We start from the raw sequence: 14,600 nt of genomic DNA, 5'->3' as shown, positions 1-14,600 counted from the left end.
TAGTCTTCTGGCCAATGTAGTGAAAGGTAGGGCAGATGTTTTTAGCACAGTTAATTAAAACCTAGTTAGCACAACTATTATTTCATTGGGTTGACTGCAAACCCGTGATAATTAATATCATTTAGCAACAATGAACATTTTGCCTTTTTCCCAGATTTTACAAATGCGAGAATTGCACATTTATATTTCAGGGTTGAAATAATGAAAGCTTGAAGCAGAAGCACTTGGATCATTCCCACATTCATGAGGGCTATAATTTATCTTAGTATATGGATTTAATGGCAGATGAAAGCCGTGAATTATAATGGCTTATTTCTCCCCACCTGTGAGACATGAAGTTTTGTAACTGATTCCTGCCAAAACTAATGTGCAAGTAAGAAAAATGGAATAGATCACAGATTTGAAAATGCTCATAAGCTGTCAGCATACCATTTTGAGAGATAATAGGAAGAGTATAAATGCTGATTTCAACTAAAAGAAAAAATTCAGCAGGAAAATACACAAAGGGTTAGAATACACAAATTTAAGAAATTTATGTGAATAAGTGATTCTTTGCTTGTAATTGGAGAACTGCTTCTATCATGCTATGATAGACAGCAAATGTGGATTTTCTTGTTGAAATGTTTAAATAATAAAACTTAAGCATCAGATGTGACACTGGAAAGCTACCAAGTCTTTTGTGTGAAGGTTACAAAGTAAAAAGTAAAACAGGAAACTTTAATAACCAGTGATCCTTAATTTATGTGAGAAGGGAATAGCTTGGATTTCAATTTTCACCTTAGTATTCTAAATGCAGAAGTTTACTAATTGGTCCCTTGTTCTTTAATATCACAATCTATTTGTTATTCTCTCTGATAATACTAATATTCCCATGTGCTTTACTGTGCATCATTAAGCTTTATTTTCCCCCATTAGACTATCCTATACATCAGCCCTCTAAGGTTTTAAAAGATTAATTGTATTTCTGCTCCTGCAATACTCAACACTTGTATGTGCTAATTAAACACATCTCTACTGCTAATCTGGACAGGTAATTAATAATAATGTTAAGGGATAAAGAATGTAGAGACTCATCTGTTGCATCCAGAAGCAAAATAACAAAGCTGAGATGCACCGGGGGGGGGGGGGGAAATATTGGGTAGTGACAACCATCTGCTTTTCAAGTTCTTCCTTCCAGCCAATACGCGATAAATAAAATAAAAAATAAACCCTTTTGTTTTTGTTCTTAGCATTGCTTTACAAAGAAATAATTTGTCCCTCTTGTCCATTTGCAAGATGGATATCTATCTAGAAGTGGAGTCCAGCATCACATAGAACAAAAATCATCCAAAGCAACATTTGTAACTACAAATCTGCAATTAAACAAGTTGATTTATGGCAGGCATCCCCAAACTCGGCCCTCCGTATGTTTTGGAACTATAACTCCCATCATCCCTAGCTAACAGGACCAGTGGTCAGGGATGATGGGAATTGTAGTCCCAAAAACTGGAGGGTTGAGTTTGGGGATGTCTGGTTTATGGAGTGGAAGGGGGGAAAGCATATGTAAAGAGAATGCCTTATCTTTCTTTGGCAATTCCTTCTACTCGGCGTAGAAATCCTCCCTGGTAGGTCTCTGGAAGCTGTTTCTATGGAACAGGCTTCCATGTAAAATGAACAGCACTGCTTAAACCAGCACTGCTTAAACCAGAAAACCACTTGAGTTTAAGTGTGCCGTTGTAAAAACTGTCTCCATAAACTGACAGACATATAATTTCTTGCAGATTTACACCCTAACTTCCACATGCAGACACACTCATACACTCTTGTACACATGCAGTTAGCATCGCACACTCTCACACACAATCATGGGCGCACACATACACACAGGATGGAAGAAGGGCCAGGATAACAGAAGAAATAAGGGAGTCTCCTTCCTTCTCTTTGCCCTTTCGTTCTCCCATCTGTAGCATCCATCTGTATGCACGGGGACCCGTAGCAGGGAGACAAGGCAGAAATCACTCTTCTAATTACTGTGTAAGTTTAATGATTCATTTTGCCTGGGACAGAAAAAAAGGCTAAATGTTTGGCAACAGGCATCTCTCTGTGGGGTTCAACAAGAAGCACAATCACAAAAGACCCTTTCCCCAGTCACCACTTGCCTTACCTTGGAGAAAGGTTTCTGAAAATCTGCTCAATACTGAAAACAGCTCCATAGGGGAGTATGTACAAGGAACTAGTATTTAAGTTATATATAATTGCAGTATATTTTGCTGCTATTTCTTTGGAAGTGGTGCTGCTTTTTCATTTAATTCTGTTTTTCAGAAAATTCTGGTAGAACACAAATCTACTTTCTGAAGCTCTTGCTTTTTTAGTCTTTATGAGCTTGTTTTCCTTTCACACTGGTGTAATGGTGTATTTCCAACAAGAAATGTATACTTGGTCTCTTCTTTCTTACATGTCTAAGACATTAATTAGTGCTATAATTATGCTGGAAATGTTTATACAGCTAGATTATGTGTCAAATTTCATCAGCTGAGGAAGTGGCTCTTTACACAGCCAATTCATCAAGCATCAATAATAAAAAAGCACAATTAAAATTTGAATTTCCATGCTAATGTGGCCTTTTCCTTATTGTGCATGAATGCACATTCATCACATCCATAAACCTTGTTGTTGACAGTATACCATTGAAATAACCAAGAAATAGTAATGTTCTCATTGTTTCATGAGTCAGCAAGATCAAGATTAATGTATGCTTCAGAAAAATTGGAAAAAGGTCAGAAGCACCTCACATTTCAGTGGATGCCAGCCACAAGCAAAGACCATATTTGTGAAACCTGGTACAAACATTGGTCTGGACATACAAAGACTCTTCTTTCATGCCATCACTCTTTAACATTGCACCCATAAAAGAAACAGTGCCATTTTAATATTGCCTGTTAAGGTAAATGAAGTAAAAAGGCTCTGCTTGAAGTACAGGTGTTTATCAAAAGTACTATAATGACCGTTCCCCACATCAAATGGGGTGCGCATTTTACATGGTCACACGCAGCCCCCTTAGATCCCAGAGCAGCACCTGGCAGTTCGGACTGGCACCACCTTCCCAGGCAAGATACCTGTGGTCTCCGCCTACCCCAGTCATCCGCCAATCCCGCCCGGGGAGGTGTTGCCGTGGGGATTGCCCAGGTGGGAGGAGGGACCACACAGTACACAATAGAGGGTGTAACTTACCTGAGAAGCAGCAGTCGGCTCCAGAGCTTCTCCCACCCTCCACTCCCTTAATTAACACTTACTTTGCAGGTTAACCTCTATGTCAAGGCCGCTATTGAAGGGCTGGAAAGGAATTTCCCTGCATTTGCCGGTTTCACCTTTCCCGTAGCAATTCGTCACAACTTTGGCAGTTGCAGGCCTTGGGCAGAATCTTTTAGTCATCTTCCTGAATGGGGGGTGGGGGGCGTGGGGCGGTGACTCCATGCCCCCGGTGTGGCGGCGATAACAGGGTTCCTGTTAAAGGGGCTTGGGGGGAGGCATTGGCCATACGCCCAGGGGTTGTCATTGCCCTCCCCCTCAAGAGGCGGCGAACCGGGGGGCGGGTTGAACACATGTTCTCCAGACTTAGCCCAATCCCCACACATGCTGAATAGCCCTGAAGTTACCCAGACCCCCGGCTGCGGGGCTGGGAAGGATAAACGCCCAATGTCTGAGCCAAGGTCTTCCTACATCTGAATCTTAATAAAGTTGTGGCCAATTTTAATCCCATAGCACGTTGTCTTGTGTCATTATTCTGCTCAGGGGCTGCATGGGGTTTGGGGGACTCCACCTGGCCACGCAAAGTGTTTCTTTATGTACTCTTTGTTAATTTTGTGGTTTTAATCTGAATATAAATTTGCAATTAAGTGATGGCATGGATAGAAATTATGGAAAAATCTGTTCAACATAAAAAGGATGCTCAGAGTTACTCGCATACACATACAATACGCATAGATACATACAATATCTTACTCACATACCTTCTCATACTCCCACGCAGCTGGAGACAATAGGAGCCTTTAATCATTTGCACTGAATGCTGGAAAAGTAGACATTCATTTTGGGTGGGCTAGTGGCAGAAAAAGACCACATCTTCAGGTAAAGTAGGAAGCAGCAAAACTAAGACTCTGATTCAAAGAACTCTGATTTATTGCTTTGTCAATGCAATTATAATGCTGCAATTCAGTAGTTCCCAAACTTTTTTTCACGTGAAAACTGGTGAGGGTTTGCAGACCGCTTTGTAGTTTTTCTGCCTCTTGTAGCAATTGTAATGTGCCCTGCTAAGTGCTGTAGGATTTTAATTGTGTTTTTATTGCTACTTTTATTACCTATATATTGTTTTTTTATTGATTTGCCATTTGAATTCCATAGAATTACAGTAGAAGAAATAAAAGAAGCAATTAAAATACAATTAATGATCAGCATGACTATTTAATGTGATGTATGTGCTGCTTCCCACCTTCAGCCACAAATCCACAGAGATATTGTGGACCACCTGGATGAAGCTCATGGACCCCACTTTGGGAACCGCTTCTACATTTTAGTATATTATTGTGCCACATATTTTTTTTTGAGATGCAAATGTTTTTTCCTCCCCAGGGTTCATGTTTTCCCTCCGTGACGGTAATGTAATTCTCTGAATGAAGTATTGTGTATCAGTTAGGGATGGGGGAGAAATTCAATTCAGTTCAAAATTAAAGGTAACCCTACCTAATTTGCACTTTCTGAAACAATTCACAAACCGAAACACAGCCATATTTCAAATTTGCAGCTGTGTGAATTTTGCAGTGCAGTTGTCTGGCCAAGTAATGTGCACAAAAATGCATATTGTTTGAAGTGTGCATAACAATGCATGCATATTAGTGAAAATAGCATACCAAAAATGCATTGTTTATCTGAAAATTGCTTGGCAAAAAAAGTTTATGTTACCCAAAATCACATACAAGGATGTGCATGTTAGGAGGAATTCACACTAAAATGTTGCTGCATTTTCATGAGAACTTATTTGCCGGGGGGGGGGGGAATCATCATAAACGGATGTGGCAGCATGGAGAACTGAACTTAAAAATGGGGGAAGGGGAATAGGAGCTGAAATTGGCACATGATGGTAATTGAAATAAATCAATAGGTTTATTGATATTGGGGCAAATCTGTTGAAGGAAAAAAAGTAAAGGTAGCCATATTGGCCCATAAGAAAAGTATCCAAAATCAGCATTAGAGCAATGCATTTTATTAGGCCAACCAAAATGTCACAAAACAGCATGCAAGCTTTGGGTTTCTCCCTTAGGCTATTTAGTAAACAATTTCTGCATCTGGTGAGAGTCTTAAAATTGAGAACAGTAGGCGGTTGCAGACATTCCCCTTCCTCTTTCCCATGCACCCTCAAAATTTGTTACAGAAGCTTGAGGTTGACTTTCTGGAGCAGATTTTGGGGGGGTTACCTAAAGGGAGAGGAGGGGAAGCCCTCTTGTGCAACTAGAACACTGATTAATGCAGTGTGGCTCCAACCTGAATTTCAGTGCTGGAAAGTGTCATATGCCGCTTATTTCCCTCTTTCCCTCCATTGCAGTTGGTAATATCTGTGCCGTAAATCCTCTTCAAGCCAAACGATCTTTCACTCACCCACTTGTACAGGTTCTTCCCTCCCTCCCTCCCCCTTTTAAAAATGGAGAACAAATATGCATTGGTAGGCATCTTTAAAGAAGGGTCATTAATAAAAAAAAAAAAGGTATGGCAAAGACACCAGGGTATGTCTGAGCTCATGCCCATCTCCTGATGGGAGGACTGCATGAAAAATGAATGGATTCTGCAATGCACACTGTGGGCTAAAGATTGCTTTTATTCGTGCAGAGCTGAACCTAGTACAGTATCAGGTATTAAACTTGATATATTCTAAGATGTCTTTGAAAGCTATCCTATCATGGCATTAAGACAAGGGATGAGGCTTTTAAGCACTTTTCTTCTCAGCTTTATAAACACAGCTTTTGACACTCTGTAGCAATATGCATATGGAAGGGTGGTGTAGCCTATACTCAAATTTCCACTGCATTTTCCAAAATTGGTTTGCTGGTGTTCATTAAACCATGCAATACTCTTAACTTTCTATCACAAATGACTTGATTTAGATTTTTCTAAATCTGCTGAAACAAGTGTGCACTGCTATGTACATATCCATTTTAAAGCAAGGTAATATGCATTTGTGTGGGTGAACCAACCAGGGAAGTATTCAGTGGAGAACAATTCAGTGGACAACAACGTCACCATGTTGTTGGATAGGGAAAGCATTCTATCCAATTTATCCATTGTCCAACAGAAACAAAGAATCAAAGATGGGTGTTAATGGAAAGTGTATAAACAGATTGAAGAACGTCAGAGAAATGACAGGAGTAAAGGCTGTTTGTGATTATAGCGGTGGCATGAAGGGGGTGTAATTATATGTCTCCAGCATTTTTTTGTTTGGGAGGTGGAATCTGTAGAAGTTTTCTATTTAAAAGTATAATGCATCCCTCTTCTATAATTACTTTAAATCAGCAGTCTAAAATTATTACAAAAGATGATGAAGATACCGTATTAACCTGTTGTTCTGTGCTTAATTATGTAGCTGTAACAGCTACAGTGAATATTTTATTTACCATTCATGTTATTCCATGCTTCCCAATTGTGCAGAAATTGCCTATAGGATGCACACACAAAGAATCTATGTGCATGTTGAGCTGAACATGCATATGAGGCCAGGGACAAGGACAGGGTACCTAACCTGCCTGCCTTCCAATGTGTTAGAGTAATGTGTGGACTTTTTAAAAAGTCTGAATCACAACTGATGCTCTGGGAAGTCTCATTATTGAATGAAATCCTCTGTTAAGTTCAATTGTCACTTCATGCACCAAAATGTGTGGTACTGTTATGAGTTTTGCCGTGCTGTTATTCAAATGTTCTTCTCAACTTTAACATGGCTTAGTCACTCTTGATGAATGCTGTTTAATGGGAGATTGAGCAGCCAGTCACCTAGGGCTTTTGGGTGCTCAGGTCACACTCAGCGGCAGAGGAAGCCGCTTAGGCGCCTGAGGCGGGATGCCCAGGGGCGGGGCAAGCCACCCATAGGGGCAGGGTGCACTGCAGGGCCTCCGGAGTCTGCCTGCCTCCTCCCACTGAACCACCCTACAGCTGGGGGGGGAGGCAGCGGGTGGACCGTTTGGGCAGCATGGAGCCCACGCGCCCAAGCCACCGTGTCTCTCCCAGGAGAGACGCATGGTTTGGGCGTGCTTCAGGCCCCGCAGTGAGTGCTGTCTGGCATTTTGTCACCCCTCTCAGTGGTGACACCCGGGATTGACCGAACCCCCTTCCTCTGCCCCTGGTCACACCCATAAAGAGCTTTGGCCAATCTAAAAGAAAGGTATGGGCGATGAGTCTCTCTCTCTCTCTTCTCTCTCTCTCTCTCACACACACACACAGCTCAGGGAGGAAGGAGAAGGTTAAACTGGGGCACAACATGATGGAGACTTTATAGAGAAATTGTACATCAGCTTGAATCATACAATATCATAGTTCCAGCCTTCCTCTAAAGAACTGGGCAGTTAGCTTGCCTACCTCTCCCTTTGAGTTCATGAAGACCTCTGCTCCATCAGAAGGTCTTCAATGATTAGAAGAACAGCATTAGCTAAAACCAATTGTTGCATTAAAAAAAAAAGTTACAAATTACTGTAACAAAAAAAGTGTGTCTCCACATTATAATCAACTTTACAGTCAAGAGGTGAAGGTTATTATTAATAGTGACTATTCCACATCATGGCTTCAGTGTCTGTAACGATGCTTAGAGTGAAGATGAAGCTGGTGGAGAGATAAATATTTTTCTGCTCTTTTCATAAAAGTCTGCACAATAAAAATGAAAAAGGGAGACTGAGTACCAATCCTTTTTCTATCAGTTGTGTCAGCAGACTGAGCTGTCAGGGCATGCATTTCTGAATTGGAGCTCTGCAAATGTTCTGGGAATCCAGTAGCTGGTTTTCATGCCTGTGTTCCTTCTGTTTTCCCTATCTTTCTATGCATTTCCAGATTAATTGATGTTACTTCCTCAACAAGGCAGAGCCTGTACATTTTCTTTTATGTGCATCATGCATCACTGCATCCAACATTGTGTGTGAACTTCTTAGATTAGACCAAAGCTGCAATTTCTCTTCTTTGTCAAAATAGTTCTGACTTTTTCCCAAGCAGAATTAAGTCTTGTAGTTTATCATTCACATAGCTGAGACTTCATTTCTTACCATTTGCTGTAGGTAAGTAAACATTTTAAATATTAAAATCGTATTTGGTGTGGCTGAACAATTTTTAACATCTCCCCGCCTTGTTGCTTAATCTTTGACTGTGAAATTGAAAAGCAAATTGAATATTCTCTGTGGTGAAGATCATCCAACATTTTGTTCTCGCTAAAGTGAGCCTTAAGAATCAGGGCTTCTAAAGAAGTCCACAAACCAGTGGAATACTACTACTCCACCTACTACTATTACTTGAAAGTATCCCTAATTCTGAGTAAACATTCATAGGATTATATTATTATGGTTTCCATCCTATCAAGACATGCATGGCTTAATATGTAGTCACAACTGCAGTTCTACTTTCACATATTGCTCACATATACAACAAGACTGGTTTTTTTAACTTTTTCTTTAAAAGTTATTTATTGTCAAGTGACATCAAGACCTTGAACTAAACCAGATTGCTGATAGCAAATCGTTTGAAAACATGTGGCAGAGCTGAGCATTGTTTCATGTGCTACTTTTGCCCAAGTCAAAATGAATCTTCCTTATAGAAAAAATAAAGTTGCCCGAGTCTTTGAATTTGTTTGAAAGTTGCTTTACTTGGCAGAGTAAAACAATGAAAAAGCACAAGTAATTGGGTTGTGGCTTGTGGGGGGGGAGAGATAGGTAGTTTATTAATAACACGGAAGATTCAGCTCTTTAAAAGTTTGCATAATGACCCCTTTTTATATCATCTTGCATTAAAGGGGGGAAACTATGAAAGATTATCTTCAATTAACTCAGCCAGAGAGTTTCATAATTTAAGCCTATTCTCTAATTAGGCTTTGTTATTTCATTAATGATTTGATGCTCATTAGGAAAAGGAGGGTTTGGAAACTTTAGCAAGGTTGAAAGCAGCCCAAAGCACTAACACACAGTCAGGATTTTTGGTTCTGTTTTCCACCTCCACCCCCTTCTCATTATTAAGTGTCATGGAAATTTAACTAATTCCTTAGATGCTCTAAGGAAGAACTTCCTCCCACCACCACTTTGGCCCTAGGTGGAGTTTCCAAAATAAATTGCTAGCATAACTTTGTTGTTTAATAATATAAATGTGAATATTAACTCTATAAACATTACTACACATAACTAATGTCTCACGCATCCTATTAGTATGCCTTCCCACGAGCTCTTTTCTGAAACCTAATGGATGTGCTACCACGGGACATTAATTGGGCATGACATGGTTTCTGTTCTGTGCAGAACTCTCTTCTGCTGCCTTTATTGTAACTTGATTACTTTCCATTTGTTTCCAGAAACTGCTTTATATCAAATTATTCTCCTTGCGCACTGGAATACAGTTCTCTAATTAAAATGCTTGTTATTTTTGCACTTGGGTTAATGTAGATTGTTAATCTTGTTATATCATACTGTAAGGCCCCAAAAACTGCTTCTAGAATCACCGACGACCACAGCAGCATTTAGGCTGCAATCCAATCCATGCTTACCTAGGAGCAGTGCGCTTTGGGGGGCGAGGGGAGGTGCCGGTACGCACCATGAAGTTGTTACAGTAAGTGCCACAATTTTAATATGGGGGGGGGGGGAGGTGCCATTGTTGTTCAGTCGTTCAGTCGTGTCCGACTCTTCGTGACCCCATGGACCAGAGCACGCCAGGCACGCCTATCCTTCACTGCCTCTCGCAGTTTGGCCAAACTCATGTTAGTAGCTTTGAGAACACTGTCCAACCATCTCATCCTCTGTCGTCCTCTTCTCCTTGTGCCCTCCATCTTTCCCAACATCAGGGTCTTTTCTAGGGAGTCTTCTCTTCTCATGAGGTGGCCAAAGTACTGGAGCCTCAACTTCAGGATCTGTCCTTCTAGTGAGCACTCAGGGCTGATTTCCTTCAGAATGGATAGGTTTGATCTTCTTGCAGTCCATGGGACTCTCAAGAGTCTCCTCCAGCACCATAATTCAAAAGCATCAATTTTTTGGCGATCAGCCTTCTTTATGGTCCAGCTCTCACTTCCGTACATTACTACTGGGAAAACCATAGCTTTAACTATACGGACCTTTGTCGGCAAGGTGATGTCTTTGCTTTTTAAGATGCTGTCTAGGTTTGTCATTGCTTTTCTCCCAAAAAGCAGGCGTCTTCTAATTTCGTGACTGCTGTCACCATCTGCAGTGATCGTGGAACCCAAAAAAGTGAAATCTCTCACTGCCTCCATTTCTTCCCCTTCTATTTGCCAGGAGGTGATGGGACCAGTGGCCATGATCTTAGTTTTTTTGATGTTGAGCTTCAGACCATATTTTGCGCTCTCCTCTTTCACCCTCATTAAAAGGTTCTTTAATTCCTCCTCACTTTCTGCCATCAAGGTAGTGTCATCAGCATATCTGAGGTTGTTGATATTTTTTCCGGCAATCTTAATTCCGGTTTGGGATTCATCCAGTCCAGCCTTTCGCATGATGAATTCTGCATATAAATTAAATAAGCAGGGAGACAATATACAGCCTTGTCGTACTCCTTTCCCAATTTTGAACCAATCAGTTGTTCCATATCCAGTTCTAACTGTAGCTTCTTGTCCCACATAGAGATTTCTCAGGAGACAAATGAGGTGATCCGGCACTCCCATTTCTTTAAGAACTTGCCATAGTTTGTTGTGGTCGACACAGTCAAATGCTTTTGTGTAGTCAATGAAGCAGAAGTAGATGTTTTTCTGGAACTCTCTAGCTTTCTCCATAATCCAGCGCATGTTTGCAATTTGGTCTCTGGTTCCTCTGCCCCTTCGAAATCCAGCTTGCACTTCTGGGAGTTCTCGGTCCACATACTGCTTAAGCCTGCCTTGTAGAATTTTAAGCATAACCTTGCTAGCGTGTGAAATGAGTGCAATTGTGCGGTAGTTGGAGCATTCTTTGGCACTGCCCTTCTTTGGGATTGGGATGTAGACTGATCTTCTCCAATCCTCTGGCCACTGCTGAGTTTTCCAAACTTGCTGGCATATTGAGTGTAGCACCTTAACAGCATCATCTTTTAAAATTTTAAGTAGTTCAGCTGGAATATCATCACTTCCACTGGCCTTGTTGTTAGCCAGGCTATCTAAGGCCCATTTGACTTCACTCTCCAGGATGTCTGGCTCAAGGTCAGCAACCACATTACCTGGGGTGTATGAGACCTCCATATCTTTCTGGTAGGTGCCATTGAGTACCCCCCAAAAAGAAGAAGAAGAAGAAGAAGAAGAAGAAGAAGAAGAAGAAGAAGAAGAAGAAGAAGAAGAAGAAGAAACACTGCCTGGAAGTAAATCCCACTGAACTCAGTGGGACTTGCTTCTGGGTAGATATGCCTATAATTGCTCGATGAGTCTCTTTAAATAACGATACTATAATTCTTGCCTGCAATACAACAAGAGATCACCGTAAAAAAACAACCCCCATCAAATTGTATCCAACACTGCCTCGTTGCAAAAGCAGAACAGTTTTCTACCTGTTCAGTGGGACTTCCCCTTCCTTTCCTTTCCACTGCAGCTTCCTGCATACCCTCAAAACCTACTCCAGGTGGTTGTGGGACCATTCAGAGCAGAGTTTGGTGGTACATGGGACGGGGGCTGCAAGCAGGGAGGAAAGAAAGGGGAAATCCCACTGCATTTGCAGAAGCCTGTTTTGCTCAGTCCAATTTCCACAGTAGAGAATCCCATGGAATCAACCAAACATCTGAGCAGGAGTGCATAGGATTACATCCTGAATTTTTTTAATGTATTCCAGACAGTTTGAGCATTTACAATTTACTCTGAAGTAATGTTACAGTTTTATAGATGATGGGCTTTTGCTAACTTCAAGCATTTGCAGAGACAATGAGGAATAAACTGGGATTTTTAGCTCAGTGAAGTCAACAAGATATGCAGTAACTGTAAACTGATTCAGATCCAGTCACAGAGGAGTCATCTGCCCTTCTAGCATGTCTTCACCCATCCCTGCTTCAGGCATTTCGTGGAACAAGTGACTAAAGCCATCAAATGCTTATTCAGCTATCTTGAGGACCCGGACTCAAAGCCAACCACCTGTCAGGTTAGATTCCCCTTAAGAAAATAATGTTTTAACATTCAGTATGGTCTGCAATACCCAAAGTATGAAAGAGATACATCTGGAACTTGTCAAGGAGTGGTGTGTGCTACTTTCGTTATCTTAATTGTAGCTGCTTTGCATCAGTTGTAATGTAAGTAAAGGTGTCAACTACGTAATTTCTTCCTTGAGGAACTGCACTTTGTATCACTAATTGCCTATAAGAGCACAGCCAACATTTTAAACAATGGCTTTAGAAATGTTTTCTTTTAGTGTGCCCATTTTGTTTTGAGATTTGTGTTGAATTTTATTTGAAAACAGTAACAGGTTTGTGGGTGTGTTTGTTTGTTTGTTTGTTTTTGTTTGTTTGTTTGTTTTCTAATGAAACATAAGTTTGCAGAATAGTGTGTTGATTAGAGTGGTTTTCCTGTTTCCCTAACGCTGTGCTGATTTGCATGGCTGACATTTCTGAACCAAGCCACTGTAAATGTGAAGTCATGGAATGTTCTGAACGGTCTTGCCTACACAACCCAATGTGCTGAAGGCAGGAATTAGTCACACCATTTAGATCCTTTGTGCTACTAGGTGTTTTTCTAGCAGATAATTTCCTACTCATCTTCCAGTTCACTGACTGATGAGTTTTTGAAATGTATGAAGGACTGAGTATGAAGGATATTAAAGCTTCCATTGTTTGTCAATTGTACTGAAGTTCAAGCTCCTTTGCTGAAATAGCACAGCTCAGTTTTCACTGCTGATTTGGAATGAGACATTTCCTCCCACTTTTTGTATATTGCAAATATGAAATAATAGTGTACATTGTATAAATGTTAGCATTATTTACCTTATATGCAGATTATAAGAGTTCTTTTTTTAAATGCAATTTGCATAAAACTTAAGTCACCTACAGTTATGGGAAGGATATAGGATCAAACCATATATTACATTAAGCCTGTGTTTTTCAAAGTGTTTTTACCAATCAGTTAGTATTGAGAGTGCAATATGCAGGGAGAGAGTTCCCATATGTTTACCCCACTGCTAAAGTCTGTTCTGTTCAGCCCAGTTCTTTTTGTTATTCATGAGAACTCTAAAAGAGTAAACTGTACGTAGTGTGGATCAACGTGAAATACAAAAAAATGTACTGCAGAAGTCAGACAGTCATCCCTCAGAAAAGGAAAAGAAATCTGCTTTTAGAATAATTTTGTTCAGTATGGAACCATAGAGTTGGAAGGTAAATTGTAGTTCATCTAACTTAACCCTTGCCAAATGCAGAACCTGATGTACAAAACACATTTATAGAATCCCTAGCAGATAGACCTTGCTTAAATGTCACCAGCAAAAGACAGTCCATTACCTACTGAGGTGGTCTATTTCACTGTCAAAAGAACTCTTGTCATTAGGACATTTATCCTAATATTGAGCCAAAATCTGTTTTCCTGCTATTTCCACCCATTGGTTCTAGTCCTGCTCTCTAGAGAACAAGCCTGCTCCATCTTCTGCAGGTCATCTCTTCTGATAATGGCTACCATGTCTCCCCCTTGATCTTCGCTTTGCTAAGCATACCCAGCTCCTTCAACTATTCCTCATGGAACTTGGTTTCCAGACCCCTCACCATCCTGGTGGCCTCCTCTGGACACACTCCAGTTTGTCAAAGTCTTCCTTTAAAATGTAGCAACCAGAATTAATACTCCGGATGCAGCCTGACCAGTGCAAAATAGCTATATATTGTTTTGTATGAAATGTGAAAGTTATTCCACAGTTCACTGGGAATTTGTTCATCTAACCAGATGGTCCACATCTGAAGTAGGGTATGGGAAGCATTGACTGCATAGAGACCTAACAATATAGGTGATGTGGATCAATTTGTGCTGTCCTTGACTTTCTTCTTCTATTAGAATTCTGAAAGATCATTAGCTGCCTCTGGGATATATTTGATTAATGGGTTTTGTTAAACAAAAGAGGTGAGGTCAAGCGTGAGTGGAAATTATGAGCAATGTGTGTGTTCCAGGGAGATTTTCTACTTTCCAAATTGCAAGTATATGGAAGTTCTTTCTCTTGATTATAAATGGCAGAACAATGTTTTGCTTCATTGGCCATCAGTTATACCATGTAGTTGACCTATAAGGCAACTTTCAAGCTACGCTACATTGTATGTTTAGGAAATGCTTGATACATTATGTAATGGGTTTTGATTACTTAGTCGCATATGGAAAAAGAATAGGATACATCTTGAAACAGTGACTAGTAGTAGTTTACGGTTTTTTGTACAGTATAGTTAATAAATATAAGATGAGGGACATCTGACTT

The 14,600-nt window shown here is 40.4% G+C and overlaps 1 protein-coding gene across 3 annotated transcripts in view; it reads left to right on the top strand.

The window, feature by feature from the left end:
• The window catches only part of GALNTL6 (polypeptide N-acetylgalactosaminyltransferase like 6), a 460,100-nt gene that overhangs the window by 301,928 nt on the left and 143,572 nt on the right, over window positions 1-14,600 (top strand). The window lies entirely within an intron of this gene.

Source organism: Lacerta agilis, chromosome 9 (genome assembly GCF_009819535.1).
Source record: "Lacerta agilis isolate rLacAgi1 chromosome 9, rLacAgi1.pri, whole genome shotgun sequence".
NCBI lineage: Eukaryota > Metazoa > Chordata > Lepidosauria > Squamata > Lacertidae > Lacerta > Lacerta agilis.
The sequence above is the reverse complement of the archived record's forward strand: the minus strand, read 5'-3'. Positions and strand labels throughout refer to the sequence as shown.